Raw genomic sequence first — 20,714 nt, 5'->3', positions numbered from 1 at the left:
CTGAAGCACCCCATTGTTTAGGTCTGTATGAGCCTTGGGGCTGAGATCTGCCTCTTGGGCATCTGTATCTGCCTCTTTGTGGCCTGTCTGACACTGGAAAGGACCAGTTTTTAGAAGACCAGTTCCTGCTAAATCTAGGTGGCTGAACCTGTAAGAAATCCTTTACTGTCTGCATTGATTTTGCTTTATCCTCCATTTTCTTTAACACCTCTTCTGCCTTAACACCAAACAAATTATCATGCTGTAATGGAGCATCCAATAATTTTGCTTTAACATGATCAGGTAAACTCTGTTCCTTTAATCAAGCATGCCTTCGAATGACAGAGCCTGTAACTGCGGCTCTGCAAGATGCCTCTAATGAATCAAAACCACATTGCAAAGTATGCTTTCCCACTTGTTCAGCTGCATGCAATAAATCCTGCATTTCCTTGTTCTCTGGACATTCAGAGCTTGTAAACATTTTCTGTTTTAGCAAAGACATTAGGTATTGTTGATATTTAAGCATGTGAAACTGGCGGTTTAAAGCCCTTACGGCTAAAGTAGCAGAGATGTAAACTTTTTTCCCCATCTGTCCAGTGCTCTAGAATCCCTATCAGAGGGAACAGGGTTTTTTGCAGTGGAAGCCTTGACCCCTTTGGGACCCTGAGAAATAGTTTCTGGATCAGCAGCAGGGTTTTTATAAAGAAATTTATGAGAATCTGGAACCCTGTAGTACCTATCTGGCTTAACTGGGGTGGGGGGTAAAGAATCAGGAGTCAAACTGGATTCAGAAAAAAACATCATCAACAATATCTAGTACAGGGGGGATAGCAAGAGGCCTGTGCTGAGGCAATAAATAAAGTCTCTGAGCCTTTTCTAGGATTCTGAATAATCCTGGCTCTCCCAATGGAAATGTTCCCTCATGGTGTGCAGGGTTTCCCCAAAAGAGTAGTCCTCAGGAGCAGAGGCTGAAGGGATAGATTCTTCAGCATCAGAGTCCTCATAGGGAGGAAGAGAATATCCCTGTTCTGAAGAGGAATCAGAAGAAATAGAAACCTGGTCAGAGGAGTCATAGTCAGTGTCTTGCCTAGGCCTTTTATCAGGAGGGGGATGGGAGCCCCCGATCAAAGTAATTAGGTCCTCGGCCATTTTAAGCATCTGTTTCTTTGGTATGGAAGACTGTCCAGGAGAATGCTGTACTTGTTTCTTTATCTTTAAAGGTGTTTTAAACTTTGCCTTGGCTGCTGAAGAGGTCTTGATAGTAAGCTGTGTAGGTCTGAAAACACCCTCAGAAGCCAATGCCTGCTCAGCGGCTCCGGACCCATCCGGGGGAATTGTTTCCATAGGCCCAATACCTTGAGTTTCCAGAGGCCTAGCTGTCTCCACGTGGGAGTCGGAGGTGGCCTGTGGCTCTGAGGTAGCGGGTGTCAGGGGCTGCTAAAGCACCTCACTGAAAACCAGTGAACCGGCGACTGGCCTAGAAGAGGCTTCATCATCAGTTTTGGACCTCGGATGCCTGTCTTTTTCTTTGTCCTTGCGCTTTTTATGGATTCCGGTCGTCAGTTGTTCCGACGGCATTATATAGTTAAACCTTCGGCCAAAGTAATGAAAAGCAAAATCGAACCGACGCTTAATAGTGCGTTGGTTGAATCTAGAACAAAACCGACAACTAGCAACGTTGTGGTCAGGGCATAGGCAAGGAATACAGTAAGAATGAAAATCCTTATGAGGTATTTGCTTCCCACAAGAAATACAATTGTTAACTTTTACTGACATTGGACTGGAGCAAGAAGAAGTTTCCCCAATGGGGTACTTAGCTTTATTGAAGACTTCGGATCTGAAATTCAAATTTGAAAATCTCAGGAGTCGGCCGACCGGCACTTGCGAACTGCTTTTGCTTTGTGCACCGTGCGGCAAGAAAGACTGAAGAAAATGGCGTCGGCTGCATCTTATATACCCCTGGCGCACTGACGTCAGGGAAGAGGTGACAGTAACTGATGCCGGACCAGGACTTTGGAATTCAGGCCGACTGTGGGTAGCCTGCCAGCAGGATAACCCAAGTGTAATGACTGCAACAGTGAAACACGATGAACATCAATGTGGCACTTACAATATTACACAAAGATATTAAAATGCAATTGGCAGTTAAAAAAAAATAACATACATTGTAGTTGTAGCATCACTTCTGGTATCAGGCTTTCAGTAACAGAGTGTTAAATAGCAAAAAGCTGTTTGAATGACATTAATTCATTACATTAAATAGCAAAAAGCAGTTTGAATTGCATTAGTGCAAAATTAGAAACAGGAAAATAGTACTAAGAACAACACTAACACCACAGGAATAATTGGAGTCTAGCCCAACAAACGGAAACTATGAGTGCAAGTTTCCAAGCTGCACTACAAAAGGATTAAATACGAAATGCAGTAGTGACACTATAGTGTTGCTACTTGTTGACAATCAGAAACTACCCCAAAAAGTGTAGAATGGAAGCTGTGATTGCAGCAAGCTTCTAAAATGCTACTAGACTGGGGATTTATTCCAAAATCTTATGGTGGTATTATAGCATTTAGATGTAATGGCGGACATCTTAGAATGACAGCCAACAAACGCTAAAAAGAACTATATGAACCTATAAAATAGGGGAATTTCCCCTCTTTCTCTGGTATTGTACAGTCTCAGAGCTCATAAAGTTAAGTTAGTGGGGCTCTGGAGGGATGCTGACTGCTACATTGCAAAAACACTATTTTTTTATTTTTTCTTTTGCAAACAGTTTTGATCTGTAAAGCAGACTTCAATAAGATAATACTTTGACCATTCATCTTGTACTCACGTGTGTGTGTGTGTGTGTGTGTGTGTGTGTGTGTGTGTGTGTGTGTGTGTGTGTGTGTGTGTGTGTGTGTGTGTGTGTGTGTGTGTGTGTGTGTGTGTGTGTGTGTGTGTGTGTGTGTGTGTGTGTGTGTGTGTGTGTGTGTGTGTGTGTGTGTGTGTGTGTGTGTGTGTGTGTGTGTGTGTGTGTGTGTGTGTGTGTGTGTGTGTGTGTGTGTGTGTTTGTATGTATATATGTGCCGGTGTAATATATATATATATATATATATATATATATATATATATATATATATATATATATATATATATATATACATATATATATATATATATATATATATATATATATATATAGATATAGATATATATAGATATATATGGGTCTACTTTTCTTTATCGAAATTATATTATTTTGAAAAAGAAAAGTACAACCCCACTTCCTTGAAAGTGCACATCAACGAAAGTGCACTTTCACGAAAGCCAATTCACCCAGTCGGCTAAATAAACAAAATAAAAGTTCAAAACACAGTTCAAAGCATAGGCTATGCCCACCCCACATCCCCACTACTTAAATATACTAACTACGAGATCGCCCTACAGTGGGAAAAGGATATATTTCCTTACCCCCACTGTACCGTGCTTTGGTGAATTGGATTTTGCGAAGGTGCACTTTCGTTGAAGTGCATTTTCGTGGAATTGGGGTCATACTTTTCTTTTTTGAAATAATGTAATTTTGATAAAGAAAAGTAGACCCATATATATATATATCTATCTATATATATATATATATATATATATATATATATATATATATATATGGATCTCGTACTATTGCATGAAATCCTACCTAACTGAAACAACAACAACCGAACACACTTTAGCGAAAGTGCTTTTTACCGAAAAAGCACTTTTGCTAAACTGTGCAAAAAAAAAATATATATATATATATATATATATATATAAAACAAAATAAAAAAAAAATACTCACGTTTATGCAGGGGAGCTGCGCCCCCCCCCCCTACTTTTATAGTTTCACTCTGAGATTGCACTACAGTAGCGAAAAGGGAATATTCCCTTATCCCCACTGTACTGCGATCTTAGCAACGGCCATTCCCCCACGTTTTTCTTTTTTTTTAGCACACTTTCACAAAACTGCTTTTTCAGTGAAAAGCACTTTCGCAAAAGTGTGCTTGGCCATTTCACATTCAGTGAAACGGCCGTTTGATGAACAGTATGGATCTCATATATATATATATATATATATATATATATATATATATATATATATATATAGACACACACACACACACACACAGTGAATAATGACTCATCAAGCCCCTCTTCACTGGATCAGTTTTTAATGAAGAAATTGCAATAAATCACAAACAGAAAACCTCTGAAGCAATTAAATCCATAAATACTCACTTCACTATGTAGCACATTTGTGAATGACATCTATAATCTGCTATACTGGCATGTCAGAAATGGTTTAAGCTACATCTAATCTTCTTCTTTTTCTTTTGGCTGCTCCCATTAGGGGTCACCACAGCGGATCATCTGTTTCCATTTCTTCCTGTCCTCTGCATTTTGCTCTGTCACACCAACCACCTGCATGTCCTCTCTCTCACCACATTCATAAACCTTATCTTAGGCCTTCCTCATTTCCTCTTACCTGTCAGCTTCATCCTTAGCATCCTTTTCCCAATATACTGAGCATCCCTCCTCAGCACATGTCCAAACCAACGTAATCTCACCTCTCTGGCTTTGTCTCCAAACTGTCCAACTTGGGCTGACCTTCTAATATACTTTTGCCTAATCCTGTCCACCCTCATCACACCCAGTGCAAATCTTAACATCGTTAACTCTGCCACGTCGAGCTCTGACTCCTGCCTTTTTGTCAATGCCACTGTCTCCAACCCATATAACATAGCTGGTCTTGCTCCCCTCTTGTAGACCTTCCCTTTCACTCTTACTGGTACTCATTTGACACAATCACTCCTGACACTCTTCTCCACCCACTGCACCCTGCCTGTACTCTCTTCACCTCTCTTCCACACTCGACATTACTCTGAACTGTTCATCGCAAGTATTTAAACTCATCCACCTTTGCCAGCTCTACTCCCTGCATCCTCACCATTCCTCTATTCTCCCTCTTATTCACACACATATATTCTGTCTTAGTCCTGCTGAACTTCATTCCTCTCCTCTCTAGAGCATATCTCCACCTCTCCAGAGTCTCCTCAACCTGCTCCCTACTCTCACTACAGATCACAATGTCATCTGCAAACATCATAGTCCACAGGGACTCCTGACTGATCTCGTCTGTCAACCTGTCCATCACCATCGCAAATAAGAAAGAGCTCAGAACTGATCCTTCATGTAATCCCACCTCCACCTTAAATGCATCCATCACTCCCACCGCAGACCTCACTGCTGTCACACTACCCTTGTACATATCCTGCACTACTCTTACATACTTTTCTGACACTCCCGACTTCCTCATACAGTACCACAACTCCTCTCTAGGCACCCTGTCATATGCTTTCTCTAAGTCCACAAAGACACAATGCAACTCCTTCTGACCTTCTCTGTACTTCGCCATCAACACTTTGCCAAATGATATATGCGGATTAAGCTACATCTAATGATGGTTTATTAAGCTGCTACCCAATGAAGCCTAGCAGACATGTACAAATGTATGTAGATATCTCAATATCATAATCTCTGTATGTTTATTCCTTGCCTTCTGCCTAGGGCAGCAGTAGTACCTTGCCCTAGTTACCTGGTACCTTGAGGTACATATGTTAATGAGGTGCCCATTTATTCTTTTCAAGAGTGATATTTCAGTAGCATCACATTGAATGGATGGATGATTAGATGGCATAATGCACCAGATATGCCCTGCAAACCTGAAATGGCTCATACATCTTCTGTTTGTGCAGATTGCCAATAGGTAAACATTTACAATGCCAGTGGCTTAAGCTCTTAAATCTTAGCTTAGCCATTTGTAAAAACATATCCCATGCTTCTGAGTTAGGAATATTTGTTCTTTGAGGGCTATGGTAGAGTGATTTTATATCACTTCCAAGCATTTGTACTTGGATTTATTTATTTATCATCAGATGCTATGAAAATTATAAAATAAATATAAAATTTCTCAAAACAAGATTTTTCATTTATGTACCATCATATACTCTTAACCACTTCTCAGTATTGCTTTGCAATCATTTTCTTTCATTAACAATCATTTTTTTTCAGTCACAGGATAACCTATAAAAGACAACAGCAATTTCTTAAAGAAAATTTGGTGTGAGGCATGTTTCTTTGTCTTTTTGCCTTTGCTTTCTGAACGTGCTTTCCTTTTCTTGAGTGACAAAGTTATTTATAAATGTGAATAATTAAATTCTTATGTTTTTGATCTATCCTATTTTTGCATCACAAGCCAAAAGTCATAACAAGTAAGTTTAGTCTGTATGAAATAATTGCTTATTAATATGACATCCCTGAACGTCTGAAATATGTTAGTATTGTATTATACAATACTTTGAGAAACTCATATTGAAGAACTTGTTTAGGATGATTTAATATGGTAGAACTTCAGCTCTAAAATATAATATTTAAAAAAGATGTTCATCTTTCAAACAAATGTGTTGACAGCCCATTTGCATAGAATTAAAAGGTTCCACGGCAAGTATTATTGGGAAATCATTACTGATCACTTTCCTAATATGACGTGTTGCACCCTTTAGCACGTCTGCTATGGGCATAAACAAATACTACAATCCCTTCCATATTGTCACTCTCAAGCAAATGTGAACAGATTAGTCCCTTTATGTACAGACGTGTACTTCTACAGTAACCTCTTGATCAGAATCGAAGTATGGGAGTGTAAATTTTGACATGAACGTGATTTCCATCTACTGGATACATTTGTCTTTCTCATTATTTATTGCGTTGACCTTTATCTGGTATGACCCTATATTAAAATGCTTTAAATTTTGTCTTCCTGTAGTATGGAACTTGTTTATATGCGAATTTTATGTTTTCTTCTCTTTAGCTGTACCCACACACACACACACACACACATATATATATATATATATATATATATATATATACACACACATATATATATATATATATGTATATATATATATATATATATATGTACACACACATATATGAATGTATATATGTATCTGATGCTTATTTCTATGTTTTATATTTCAGTTTTTCTGTGCATATGCATTGTAATGCTCTCACATTTGTCCTTTTTCATACAGATAAGAAGGCTGTTGCAAAAAAAAAAAGTACCTTTTTGATTCAGTCCTTCTACGCAAATAATTAAATAAATAACTGCAATTTCAAAGGTGAAGAAAAGCAATAGTAAAACTCTCAAGACTGTTGTTGTGGATTAAGGCACCACTTTCTCTTAAGTGATATAGAAAGTAACATCCAAAACATTTCTGGATGAATAACTTTATAAGGCTTAGGAAAAGATGCTCTCTCAAATCCATCCCCTGCTTCTTCGCATAATATTACTCTGTTTATTATTACACCTCATTAAACAAACACTGCACTATCTTCTGTTTCACCTTGGACTGCACTATCTTCTGTTTTACCTTGGTTAACGTCGTTAGATCAGCTTGCACCAGAAAATGTATCTAACCCTCTATAAACAAAACAGACAACAATCACCTGTTGCTATTTGTATTTCTTAGATTGAATAATATTCTGCATTTCTTTTAATGACTGTATTATACCTCACATGCATTTTTACTGTATCTCCAGCCTGTTGTATATTGACTGTATTACATTAAGTATGTTTGTAAACTGACTGTATTACTATATGTATATGACTTTATGTATGTTTGCAACTGTCTTTGGAGCTTTTCACCCCAGGCCTCCACTAAAAACGGGCTCTTGTTGGCCCAGTGGACTTCCCCGGTCATCAAACCAAAAATAAATAAGATAGAAGAATATTCTGTTTTCCATTTCTTTGCCTGGGCAGAATAATATTTTTGTAACCATCATTTCATAAAACAGAAAACACTGACTAAATTTATTTTGTTAAATCAGCCTTAAAAGCCAGATTCTTCATGGTTAAGGGCCAGTTTAAAGTTAATAACAAGCCCTGTTCAGAAGAACTTCTGTTTAACTTTGAAACAGTCATAAAACACTGTCCTTTAATTTACCCTTGATCAGTATGCTGTTTCCTTCCTGAGCTAATTTGCCCCACTTGTATAATCTGACATCTCAAGTTATCTCAGTTCTGAGTGTCATTTGCTTATAACTTCTGTGCATCCCATTCCAAATTTTGTAATTAAGTTAGGATCAGTTTATGAGACTAAATCAGCACTGGTATTTTTTTATAAGAAATAGTCACTCACCTCAGTACTTTTTCTGCAATCTGTCTCACCCCTTGTATGCTTAAACGGCAATATGTAAAGCTCATCTCGGACTTGTGTTTTTTACTTACCGGATTATATCCAAGGTTCATCAAGGGAGGGGCTATTCTGATATGGAAAACTTTCAGTCCTTTCTCATGTGTCAGTTAACACTGTCAACACTGGAACAAGTTATGTTAGAAGAGTACATAGCTCTCAAATGCCCCTGCTTTTCTAGTATATCTCTGATATTGTCTCATATTTTTTGCCCTGTTGTAATTTATTTGGTAAATCACATATGATTACAATCAATCAATAATGTCTTGCATTAGAGTTTCATTATTTCTTGTTCTTTGGAAAAGGTATGTTGATGCAAAACCTATTATTATTTTATTTATACTTTGTTGACCATGTTAGCGTTATTCAGGTATCTTCTTTTCAGAGGAAACTTGAGGTGGTGTTTATACCACTAGGTGAAATTTGGCAGGGGATCAGAGAACTTCCTCTTCTCTTTGGAGCTGCTAGATAGCAGTGAAGGGTTCCTATAGCAATAAGGAGCTGGTGGGTGACATAATGATCAAGGTGTTTACATCACAGCTACAAGATACATGGATGATTCTCACCTTGGGAAGCATAGCTAGGCTTAAAAAGGCCCCCTAAGATCATTAATCTAGTAATCACCTGTGAGCATATAAGAAAGGGACCCAGGGGAAACAGCAACATGGAGGAAGAGAGAAAAGCTATAGAGAGTTTGAAGGTGGAAAATGAGAATTTGGAGAAAACGTTGTTTGATATGGAGCATCAAAACATAAACAAAGACTCCTGTGTGGTGGATGATACAAATGTGCAGCATTTAGATGTCTCCATGGAGAAGTAAGTAAGTGAGTCTGTTGAAGTGGTGCAGATAACAGAACTGGCAACAGGATGGCTTGCAGATGACATTCTGCTTAAAAAATAATCAGGCAGATTTGAGGCCAGGACTGGTGGGGTCTATATTAGATAAATGAAGGCTTAATTGTTCAAATCTCTCAAGTTCGACCTTTAGAGATCGAACAGTTAAGTGTTCGAATATCTTTAAAAGTTAAAAAAAAAAAAAGTAAAAGTAAAGGAAAAAAACTAAAGGGTGTAAGCCCCCCTGCACCCCCCACACCCCCCACTAATTAAATATACCAACTCCAAAATTACACTACAGTGTAGGGAATGGGAAATTTCCCATTTCCGCACTGTAGTGCACTGAAGAGCGATCTCAGAGTTGGTATATTTAAGTAGCGGGGGTGTGGGGTGCAGGGGGCTTGCCCCCCTGCTAAAACCCTTTCATTTTACTTCTTTTTTTTTGTTTGTTTTGTTTTATTACATTTTCGAATACTTAACTGTTCGATCTCTAAAGGTCAACCTTTAGAGATTTGAACATTTAAGCGTTCATCAATGTAATATAGACCCGAATGGTGTGGTGGTTACTTCAGAGAGGGTGTACCCTGTGGCAGTGAGACTGAAGGTGAGCCACAGCTGCTTTTAGGTACTGATGTTTCTTTGGACAGAGTGACTGCAAGGGCAGAGGTGAGTAGTAGTACCCAGGCTGACAGTGAGGCACTGCTGTCAGAGTATACCAGACTTCCTGTGGAAGGGGAGCTGGGAAGGGTTACAAAGATAGAGTTGAGACAGGCTCAACTCTCAGACCCTACACTAAGAAGCTTGAGGGAGGTAGCTAGAGAGACACCTGATCCTCAAGGGAAGGGGGAGTCTGTATACTGGAACAAAGGGTTCCTGTATAGAGAATGGACCCCTCAGGGAGGGCTACGGGGTGAGAGAATACAGCAGTTGTGTAGTGCCCAAGTCCTGCTATCTGGCACTTCTAGCCATAGCCCATGACATTCCTTTTGCAGGTCATATGGGCATAAAGCATACCAAGAGATGTATTATGCAGAAGTTTTATTGGCCTGGGATTGCAAAGGATGTCACAGGTGCTAAAGAATAAGCAAGGCAGGAGACAAGGTCAAAGCTCCTTTTATGCCTTTGCCTGTGATTAAGGAGCAGTTTCAGAGGGTAGCTATGGATATTGTGGGGCCTCTGAGTACCCCAAGTTCCAGAGGGAAGAAATATATCCTAATGGTAGTAGACTATGGTACTAGATACCCTGAGGCAGCATCTCTGTCCTCCATTGTGGCAGTAAAGATGCCAAATACTTTGCTAAAGATTTTCAGCAGGGTAGGTTTCCTAACAGAAATACTGACTGATAGAGATACCAATTTCATGTCACACCTGCTGGCTTGCCTGTGTAAGTGCTATGGGGTGACACATCTAAAAACAACCCCCTAAGCAATGGGGTGAACCATCTAAAGACAAACCTCTACCATCCACAGACTAATGGTCTTGAGAGAGGTTAAACTCTACACTAAAGACCATGCATTTTCAGACCAGTTTAAGAGAGAGTGGGACAGATATTTGCCCCATCTGCTGTTTGCATACAGGGAGGTATCCCATGAATCCACAGGTTTTTCACCCTTTGAGTTGAGTTGCTGTATGGGCATAGGGTGAGGAGGCCATTAGATTTGATTCATGATGAGTGGGAACGTGAGTGTGAATACCACATGGAGTCTGTTCTAGCATATGTCCTAAACCTCAGGACAAAGCTTAAGGAACTCATGGTCTTGCCCCAGAAGAACCTGGTAGGAGCCCAACAGGAGAAAAAGGTCTGGTATGACAGGAATGCTCAAGCCATAGAGTATGCTGTAGGACATTAGGTTATGGTGCTCATTCCGGTCAGACACAATAAGCTGCAGGCAGCTTGAGATGGACCCTTCAAAATAGTAAGGAAGGTCAGTGATGTTAACTACATGGTAGAACTGCTAGGCAGGAGGCAGGGGCACAATTTGTACCTTACCATGACAGGGCGGCCCCTGTGCTAAGTATTTGCAGTGGGTGGCAGGAGTCTGATGGGGATCTCAATACCTTAACATGGTTATATTGCACCAGCCAGTAAAATGCCAAGTTATTAAGGTGGAGTCCAGGATTGCAAGCATATGACATGACAGTACAACACTGTATTGGTGTCAGCAAAGCCAATGCAGATGGGATCTCAAGACAGGGTATTGGTTAATGTATTCCCAGATAGGCTCATTCCTCTCAAGCAATGTTTCTCCAGGGTCACTTGAGAATCCAGCTTGAATCTTCAAAGGGGAGGGGGAGATGTGAGGATGTGAAGTATTGCCAGATGTGCCAGGAGAAGAAGGACAGTGGATGTGTAACATATGCCAGCATAGCTAGCTGGAATTTTGTAAAGAATTATATGTCACTGTATATCAAACTGATTTGTACAGATGCTTGTGTTGAAAAATGTGTTTGTAAAGCTGCTTGTGTTAAAAATGTACAAGCAGTGGTCCTGACTATTGCAACTGATTAAATGTATATATTTTAACAGAGGATACTGGAAGAGAAGACATCAACCTCAGTCCAGCTAACTTTGAAAATTAGTAAGAAAATAATTTACCAGCCCAAGGCCATAAAAATTGTATCCTACTGTTCTGACTGCAGCCAGGGACAAAAAGCCTGTACTAGGAAGCTTTCTTTGTTGTCTTTGAGGTGAATTAATTGCTACTCTGGAAGGGTGGAGGTTTTAAATTGTTTCATGACTTCCAGAATCTGCAACAGATCTGAGCAATGGCTCTAGGTGTGTGCTAAATCCAGGCAGCCTCAAGTAAAGGGGATAGTGTGGAAACCAAAATCAGGTGACCAGATGTGATGTGATTCTCTAAGTTAGCACTAAAATAATATTTAGGAATTATAGAGAGAAGTCTCTCAGATACTCAGCAGTCTGTTTGGAAACCTGACAAAGAAGGAAGACCACTCACCCACATTATTTTGCCTTGCGCTAGTAAGTGAACTAGGGAATAGAGATTCTTTAGATCAGTCAGGAAAATATAGTGAAATTAGTTAAGTACTTTTTTCTGTATCTGTATAAATCTATTCATCTGTGTTGTAATATTTCCTGTGATGAAACTCTGGTGTTTACTGTAAATAGATATTTAGTATTTTCATTTTCTTTTCTTATTTATTACTAAATATATTTAAACTTTTCGTTGTGGCTAGTCTTTTAGAGAATATTTTAAGCTCTGAGAATATTATATAATATATATATATATATATATATATATATATATATATATATATATATATATCTATATGGGTATGTATCACTTCACCTAAAACTCATTTCACCTAAACTCAATTCACCTAAACCAAATCACCTAAAGTTCATTTCACCTAAAACTCATTTCACCTAAAACTCATTAACTCATTTCACTGACAAGTAGTACAATAAGGCAAATCAGAGATATATTTCCTTTTCCCCACTGTGGTGCGATCCTGGTGTTAGTATATATAGTTAGGGGGGTGTGGGGGTGTAGCCCCCCACATTGGGAGGTGGGGGCATACCCCCCACTTATTTTAGTTTTATGTTGTCTGGTTTTGTTTTACATTATTTAGTAAAAGCTGCACCCCCACACCCCCCTTACTATATATACTAACACCAGGATCGCACTACAGTGGGGAAAAGGACATATACCTTTGATTTGCCTTATTGTACTACTTGTCAGTGAAATGAGTTTTAGGTGAAATTAGATTTAGGTGATATGGTCTTGGTGAAATGAGTTTTAGGTGAAGTAATACATACCCATATATATATATATATATATATATATATATATATATATATATATATATAGGTTCATAGGTTCGTACTAGGCTATCTGCCCTAGGGCATTTATAAGCCTAGCCAGAGTGTATGTGGCTTACACCACCCCTTAGGATGAGAATACTATGCCCTTTTATGGTTTAGTTTACTATGCCTCTGTCTAGTAGTGACACAGAGATGACCCCCGGGGTAAACCTACGATCTCCCATCCACTCGTCGAGATTTCTCTTGAAAAGAGTCAGTGAGGTGATAACTCTGGAAGTACTTTGGTGACAACTCTGTGGCTACTCTTGAAAGCCTTACTGCATTGGTCAAAACACTGTCATTTGTATTAATACTAATTTCACTCAGTATAATTGGGTACCCTTGTAAGAGCCTTAGAGTAGCTGGCCTTGGGGTATTTCATGAAGTTAATTACCTTATAGTCTTGTCATATGGGGGTATAGCTAGTAAATCTGAGCCAGTCTTTTCCAGGTGTGTGTGTGTGTGTGTGTGTGTGTGTGTGTGTGTGTGTGTGTGTGTGTGTGTGTGTGTGTGTGTGTGTGTGTGTGTCTGTAAATCAGATTTCAAAGAGTCTGTGTGTCAGCTGCCTGGACCAGGGACACAAAGCACTGGTTTCATAGAGAGGGTGTTGGAGAACTTGGTTTGGACATTTGGCTGAGGACTGTGCCAGTGGAAAGTCTTAATCGGGACCTGGAGAAAAAGAAAGAGAGAGAGAGAGAGAGAGGGAAACCCAAACTCCAGGCTGAGTGTGTTCCCTGTGTCTTAAAGGAAATTCTGCTTGATGCAAAGAGCTGCGTCTGTAAATACTGTGTGAATCTATTTCTCTCACAAGAGAATGCTCCCCACAGGTGCCAGTGATGAGGATTCAGGTTCCTTGATTACTGGCCCAGAGGAGTGATGTCACACATGCCTCTTCTTTAGAAAAGAGGATGAAGCCACATGGCATATGGTTATCAAATTAATAGACTCAGAAGTGGAATGACTTAATATTTCCATGAGCTTAGATAATTTCCTAAGTTCCCAGATATATTTCTCTACCCCATAAACAGGTACAATGCCTGCTCCAGAAATAACCCCATCACCAAGTTCCATGTGAGCAAGCAAAGCGCATTCAAAGCAGTTTGTTGTAAAGTATTATGACATACTCAGGGGGCATCTATTTTTATCTACTAAGTTAAGAATGTCCTTATCATCTCTCTTGTGATGAGCATTGAGAATCTTTCCTTCCAGTATAACAACTGTATGTCGAATAGCAGGAATAAGGTTAAGAAAGGAGTTGGTATAGTGGTTAAGGTGTTATAACGTCCATTAGCTCAACTAGTTAAGCAATATGGTAAACTGACTGTTGTTTGCCTATGTGTCGGTTCAATTTGGAGTGTAGCCTATTTTGACTTATCTCTGTGGCACAAGGTGTAAGCACATTGAATTTAGATAAAGAATTCAGCTAATTAAGGGTTCAAATCCAGCTAAAAGATACTTTTTCCTTTGGGGTTGGGGTTGGCATAATGATTAAGATTTTTACCTCATAAACACAAAGTGCAAGTTCTGATTCTTACCTTTAGAGAAATTAGCTACACTTAAAATGGCCTGCAAGAGCAGCTTGGCTAATACCTATGATTCTATGAATAGCCTAGTACACACCTAAGAACTTATGAACCTATAAAATGCAGTATGAAGCTAAGAATTGGTCTGGTATATGAATCAGTTGAAAAACCTTATCCTGTACAGTAGGAATATGCACATAAACCAAGTAGTTTGTAATACTGAGGGTCTGTGCATAAGTATGGAAAACAGCAGAAAAATTATTAAACTGAGAATGCCATTCTGTCTGTATTTTTAGCTAAGCATGTATATCTATTAAGGGTTCCCATTCAGAAGCCTGAAACATCATATGCCTGAAAATCAAAATCCTGAAACCAAAAGCCTGAAAATTCAGAATCCTGAAAACTCAAAATCCTGAAAGCCCAAAATCCTGAAAGACCAAAATCCTGAAACTCAAAATCCTGAAAACACAAATAATGCTAATATGTCACTATAAAGACACTAATATCTACCAACTGACCCTGACCCTAACCCTAACCCTAAGGTCCGTCACTATCGCACACTCACCTGACCCGCTGCCTAACCCTAACTCACTTAAAGCGGCCCTAACCCCAATATTTGGCACTATTGCATACATGCCTAACCTAAGCCTAACCTAACTCACTTAAACCGCCCCTAACCCTAACATTAAACCAACCGCACACTTACCTGACCCCAACGCATGGCCTAACACCACAGGGCTAACAATAGCAAAGCCACAATGACATCAGTATGTCTATTTTGTGTTTTCAGGATTTTGAGTTTCAGGATTTTGGTCTTTCAGGATTTTGGGCTTTCAGGATTTTGAGTTTTCAGGATTCTGAATTTTCAGGCTTTTGGTTTCAGGATTTTGATTTTCAGGCTTATGATGTTTCAGGCTTCTGAATGGGAACCCTATTAAGAGATCCTTCATCACTTAAAGTTCCAAAGGTCGCAGAGGATGACATATTTATGGTTCCACGTGGCAAAGGCAGATGATGAAAAGCACAGTAATTGTAGTGGAGTGGTCTCCAGGAAAAAATAGCATGTTGAGGCTTGAGATGGTTGTGAAGAAATTCTAAACAAAAATGTTGGGTGGGCTTTATTGTGTAAATGAAATTGATCACCAAAAAGCTGTCAACCAAGGGTTTTAATCACTGATGATTTCCAAAGGGAATGTTGTCTGGATAAGGCAATATCCAAATCAAATCAGTGTCCAAAAGGCAAAATGAATTAGCAATGCTGGAAGTGGAAGCAAGAAAAAATGTTGTTGAACTTGGAAAAAGAATCACTGGAACTTAAATTCGACCAGGATGAGGTAGCAGAAACATGATGTTTAACTTAACTTCCTAGTCTGGCATCAAAGGTAACTTAACTGTATTCAGTTCCAGATTCAAACAGCTGGGTGGCAGATGTGGAATCTGGTTGGATGGCAAACAATTCACAAGCAGTTCCAGATTTGGTTTGGATGTCAAAATGTCATAGGTTCATGGGCTGTCATTTACGGATGCAGTAATGTCCTTAGTTTGTTGTCTGGTTTTGCTGGTTCACATGATCTGATATCAGTGGTGTTTCAGTTATACTTATCACAAGGGAGAGTCTTTTTGACATGCAGCACATAGGTCTGGGTGGGGAGTCCCTTGCAATGCATGCCAGTTGCAGTTGTGAACACAACCAAGTATGGGCGTTTTCATCTTGGGCTAAGTGAGTTTCTTTGGGAATGAGCTTTGAGAAAAATAAAGTTTCCAGGATGCAGGTAATGGTGGTCCTGTTTGGTGGGTCATTGGGCTGCATGCAGAATGACACTATGGTATTTCTTTATAGGTTCATAGGTAGGTACTAGGCTATTGACCCTATGGCCTATATAAGCCTAACCAAGGGTACCCTGGTTTTTGCCACCCAAGAAAATTATTTTCCTGTGCCACTGTCGAGCAGAGCCACAGAAGTGATCCCCAGGGTGAATTTCCTATCCCCCATCCAATCATCAAGATTTTTCTTGAAGAGTGCTAATGAGGAGCTTTGTTTGATATAGGTAGGTAGTTTGTTCCAGAGTATGGGAAGCCTCTGGGACAGGAATCTATCCATCCAGCATGTTCTGTTTATTGTGGTGACAAGATTTAGGTCCCTAGAGCGTGTAGCTCGTAGGGACTGGGATTTCTTTAAGTGGAGCATGTCTAAAAGCTCTGGGTTTGACATAGCTTTGTGTGTTAGGCAGAGATCGCAGTTTTTTGCGACGGTCTGCACAGGGCATCTGTTTGAGGCCAGTAATCCTCTTTGTGAGGTATTTCTGTGGCCTTTCCAGTTGTTGTAGATGTCTTGTGAGGTACATACCAAAAGGGGCATTGTACTTTATAATGGGTCTAATGTGTGACGAGTAGAGGGGAACAATGACCTCTTTTTTCCTGGATGAGAAACCTTTTGTGATGAGGTGTGCCACGTAGAAGGATTTCCTGACTACTGTGGCGATGTGATTATCAAAGGAGAGACTACTGTCCACCTGTGTCCTAAGGTCTCTTATCACACTTTCGGTGTTAAGTACACTACCGCCTATGTGGTAGTTCATGGGTACAGAGTTTTTACCAAAAGGGATGACAATGCACTTTTTGGCATTGAGCTTGAAGCCATGGCTTTAACACCAGGCATCTGTCTCAACGAAGTCCTTTTGTAGGATGTCCACATCTTTTGGAGTTTTGATTATGGCTCCTAGTTTTGGAGGATTTTATGAGGGATCACAGCTTCTTACTGAGGCTGACCAGGGGGTTTCTCCAATCATGGGATTTTACTCTTTTTTGCAACAGTTTCTTTCTTCTGTTGAAGAGTTTGTTTATGGCAGGGGACCACCAGATTGGCTTCCTTTTTTTGGAGGATAGCATCTTGGTTCTGTTAGGGATTGCACGATCCATGCACTCGTGTAAGTGGTTATAAAGTGCATTTCTGTAGGATTCAGCAGTCATACCTCTATTGCCTGTCAGCATGGGTGTCGTGAAGTTTGCTACTTCTGTCTTAAGAAGTGTGAAGTTGGCTTTGGAGAAATTTTTTACTGTGGTTTCCCTAATGGGGGGTGGGGGGGGATGTGGATGTCTAGGGTGATTAGCTTGTCATCGGATCTGACCAACCGGGAATTGATCTCTGGTGTGGATCACCGGTTGCCCATGTTGATAATAACCAGGTCTAGGATATTGATGCCCCTGGTGGGGGTGTGGATAAGTTGATCCAAGGCATTGTAATTTATGAATTCCAGAAAATGTTGAGCACAACAGTTGGTACATGAGTAGTTTTCCCAGTTAATGGTAGGGTAGTTGAAATTGCCCATTATTAGGGTGTTAGGTTGTACCCTAATATTTTCCAGTGTATCAAGAAATGAGGAGTGGGAATCCTGGGGCACGGTGGGGGATCTGTAGCAAGCTACAATTTGGATTGCAGTCTTGCCCAGAGTTAGTTGCACTTGGATAATCTCGGATGCATTATGCTGAGCAACTAGCCTGGAGGTGTGGATATCCTTAATGAATATGGACACGCCTCCGCCTTTAGTGTTTCGGTCCAGGTTAGGTGGCCGAAAGGTGTGGTATGAATTATAGCCTTGTAATGCAGGGGTACTCTCTGGAGCCTTGAACCAGGTCTCTGTCACTGCACAGATGTCGATGTTCTCCATTTTAAGGAGTGCCTCGAGTGAGTGCATTTTGAGGTTTAGACTTCTAGCATTGAGTAGCAATACCCTCAGATTCTTCTTGCCTGTACTTGTTAGGGTGGTGAATTTGTCATTTGAACCTTTCCTAAAAAGGCACTATAGGGGTGGCTAGAGCCTTAGCCAGTATCCAGAATCCCAGGGGCAACAGGTGCAGGCCATCTCTGGCAAAGCATCGTGGTTTGTCGATCATGTCATCCCAGGCAGACAGATACTGGATCCCCTTAGAATGGCACCAGAAGCTTAGCCAATTGTTGAAGTCAATCATTTTGTCCTTGTACTGTGGTATCATTCTGGGTGATGGCAGGATGCTACTCAGGGCTAGGGTCATACCTACCTGGGCTACAAGATTGGGCAGCTCCTCCATGTCCCTTTTCATGTAGCCCAAGGAGGTACGTCTCAGGTCATTCACACCAACATGGACAATGACAGAGTCATATTTGTACTTGTTGTGGAGTGACCTGAGTGCATGCATTATGTGGCGGATCCTGGCATCTGACAGGCAGCTGACAGTAACTTTCTCCTTGTTTAGCCTGGTGAGTGGAACATCAGTGTGCCTGACTATAGAGCCACCTATGACTAGAGTGTTGAGTATGTTGTTATGCCTTATGGGCTGTGGTTGAGTGGCACACTGAGTTTGTGGGCTATGTGTCATTTGGGTTGTGTTGGGAGGGTGGAGATTGCTTATGTTTCTGCTTTGGAGGTCCCTGTTGCTTGGGTAGGTTTTTACTGAGAACCTCCGTGAATGTAGGTGTGTGTTTTGTGTTTCTAATTGTGTGTTGTGGTGGTGTAGGTTTGAGGGACTATGTGCTGAGTGTGGTGTGGTGCAAGTGTTTACCTTCTCCTCTTGACTGTCTAGTCCAGTTTTAGGTGAAGAGAGCTTTGCTTCCAGTTTGGCTATACAAGTTCATCTCTCACAGGTTGTAGTGTTGGGTGGTAGGAGGAGACGGTTGTCTGTGTACATGAGGCAATTACTGCATTGCCCCAAGATGCCCATATTCATCAGGTAGACAGGAGAGAACACTGGGAGTTGACCCTTAGACATGCCTGCATAGGTGCTTATTTGTTAAGTACTAGAAAATGTTTTCCTCTAATGAGGAAAGTTGAGTGCTGTAGTAATTTGTAGCTTATTTAGTGCTTACAATAAGTTCTGAACAAGTACTGAGCTCAAAGAAACAGACTTGAGTGCTGAAACAAAAGAAGGCTTCCCTCCAACACAGAAAGGCTTGATGGCTAAGAAGCCTACAAATAGTCCTGGACACAGCAAATCTATATCCAGACTAGACTACCCAAAGGAAAGACAGGAAACAAGCTTAGAAATTTATTTATTTATTTATTTATTTTTTTAGTGGAAAGAGAGAAAGGAGTAGCATAAACTAAGCTGATTGGCTTTCACAAATGTTCTCCCTGTATTAGGTAGAATAAAGTAATGACACTAGACTGGGCGGAGGGTCCCAGATCAAATTTACAGTAGGGGCGGGCAACTGCAAAGCCACCAACTATAAGAACAACATACCAAATAGAAAGGGAGGGTGGGAAACAAACTGCAGAAATGTTTTTCACAACAGAAAAGCAGCAGTGAGCCTTTAAATGAAAGTTTTAAACAGTTAAAGGAGCCTCTAGAAAAAGAGTTTAACTGCAACAAGTTATCAGAAACAAACAACCCAACAGATGCTTAATAAAAGTGGACAATTTCCAGTTAATACCTCACACACAGTGAAACTAGCTAGAAAAATATACAGTACACAAAGTGCTATAAATAACTCGAACAAAATAAGCAAAAAAGCAGGATACTTAATGTTATATATTATAGATCTGAGTTTGCTCAGTGTCCTTCCTTCGATTAGCTCAGTGTGAAATGGCAGAAACACTCACAACTTAACTTCTTAGGTAACAGAAAGTTGAAACCTGAGACAACTTTTAAGAAAAAAAGCTCAAAAGAACCAATGAGGTGCTTAGTCTAAGCTGTAGTCCAGGTGACCTCAGTCAGCCAATGACCTTAAACAATTCTCTCGCAGTGAAATGCCTGATGGCTTTGGCTAAACCAAGATGTCCCTGAATATGTGCTCAGACACACAGCCTCCACAAACACTAGGCCCAAATACAAGCCTGAATATGGACAATGCTACAAATATCCACACTGCTTAGAAACAAACTGCAGAAATGTTTCTCACAGCAGAAAGCAGCAGTGAGCCTTTAAATGCAAGTTTTAAACAGCTAAAGGAGCCTCTAGAGAAAGTGTTTGCAAACAAGTTATCAGAAACAAACAATCCAACAGATGCTTAATAAAAGTGGACAATTTCCAGTTAATACATCACACACAGTGAAACTAGCTAGAAAAATATACAGCACACAAAGTGCTATAAATAACTCGAACAAAATAAGCAAAAAAGCAGGATACTTAATGTTATATATTATAGATCCGAGTTTGCTCAGTGTCCTTCCTTCGATTAGCTCAGTGTGAAATTCTTAAAAGAGAACACAGGAAAGCATGGACTCATCACTATCTTGTAACTAAGTTCTTAGGGATGGGGGTACAGGAATTCTCATGGGTCTACCCATGAGGATTTCATGAAGGTACAA

General features: G+C 40.1%; 1 protein-coding gene across 1 annotated transcript in view; it reads right to left on the bottom strand.

Moving 5' to 3' along the window:
* Positions 1-8,257, bottom strand: part of LOC122809670 (sulfotransferase 2B1-like) — a 387,708-nt gene extending 379,451 nt beyond the window's left edge. The window contains exon 1 of the mRNA XM_044081338.1: positions 8,197-8,257. The gene's annotated coding sequence lies outside the window, so the exon portion shown is untranslated. The remainder of the gene's footprint in view (positions 1-8,196) is intronic.
* Between the last annotated feature and the right edge of the window lie 12,457 nt (positions 8,258-20,714).

The sequence above is a fragment of the Protopterus annectens genome, chromosome 1.part1, assembly GCF_019279795.1.
Source record: "Protopterus annectens isolate FY-2018-M chromosome 1.part1, PAN1.0, whole genome shotgun sequence".
In the NCBI taxonomy this organism is placed as follows: Eukaryota; Metazoa; Chordata; order Ceratodontiformes; family Protopteridae; genus Protopterus; species Protopterus annectens.
This window is presented reverse-complemented; position numbering and strand designations above follow the sequence as displayed.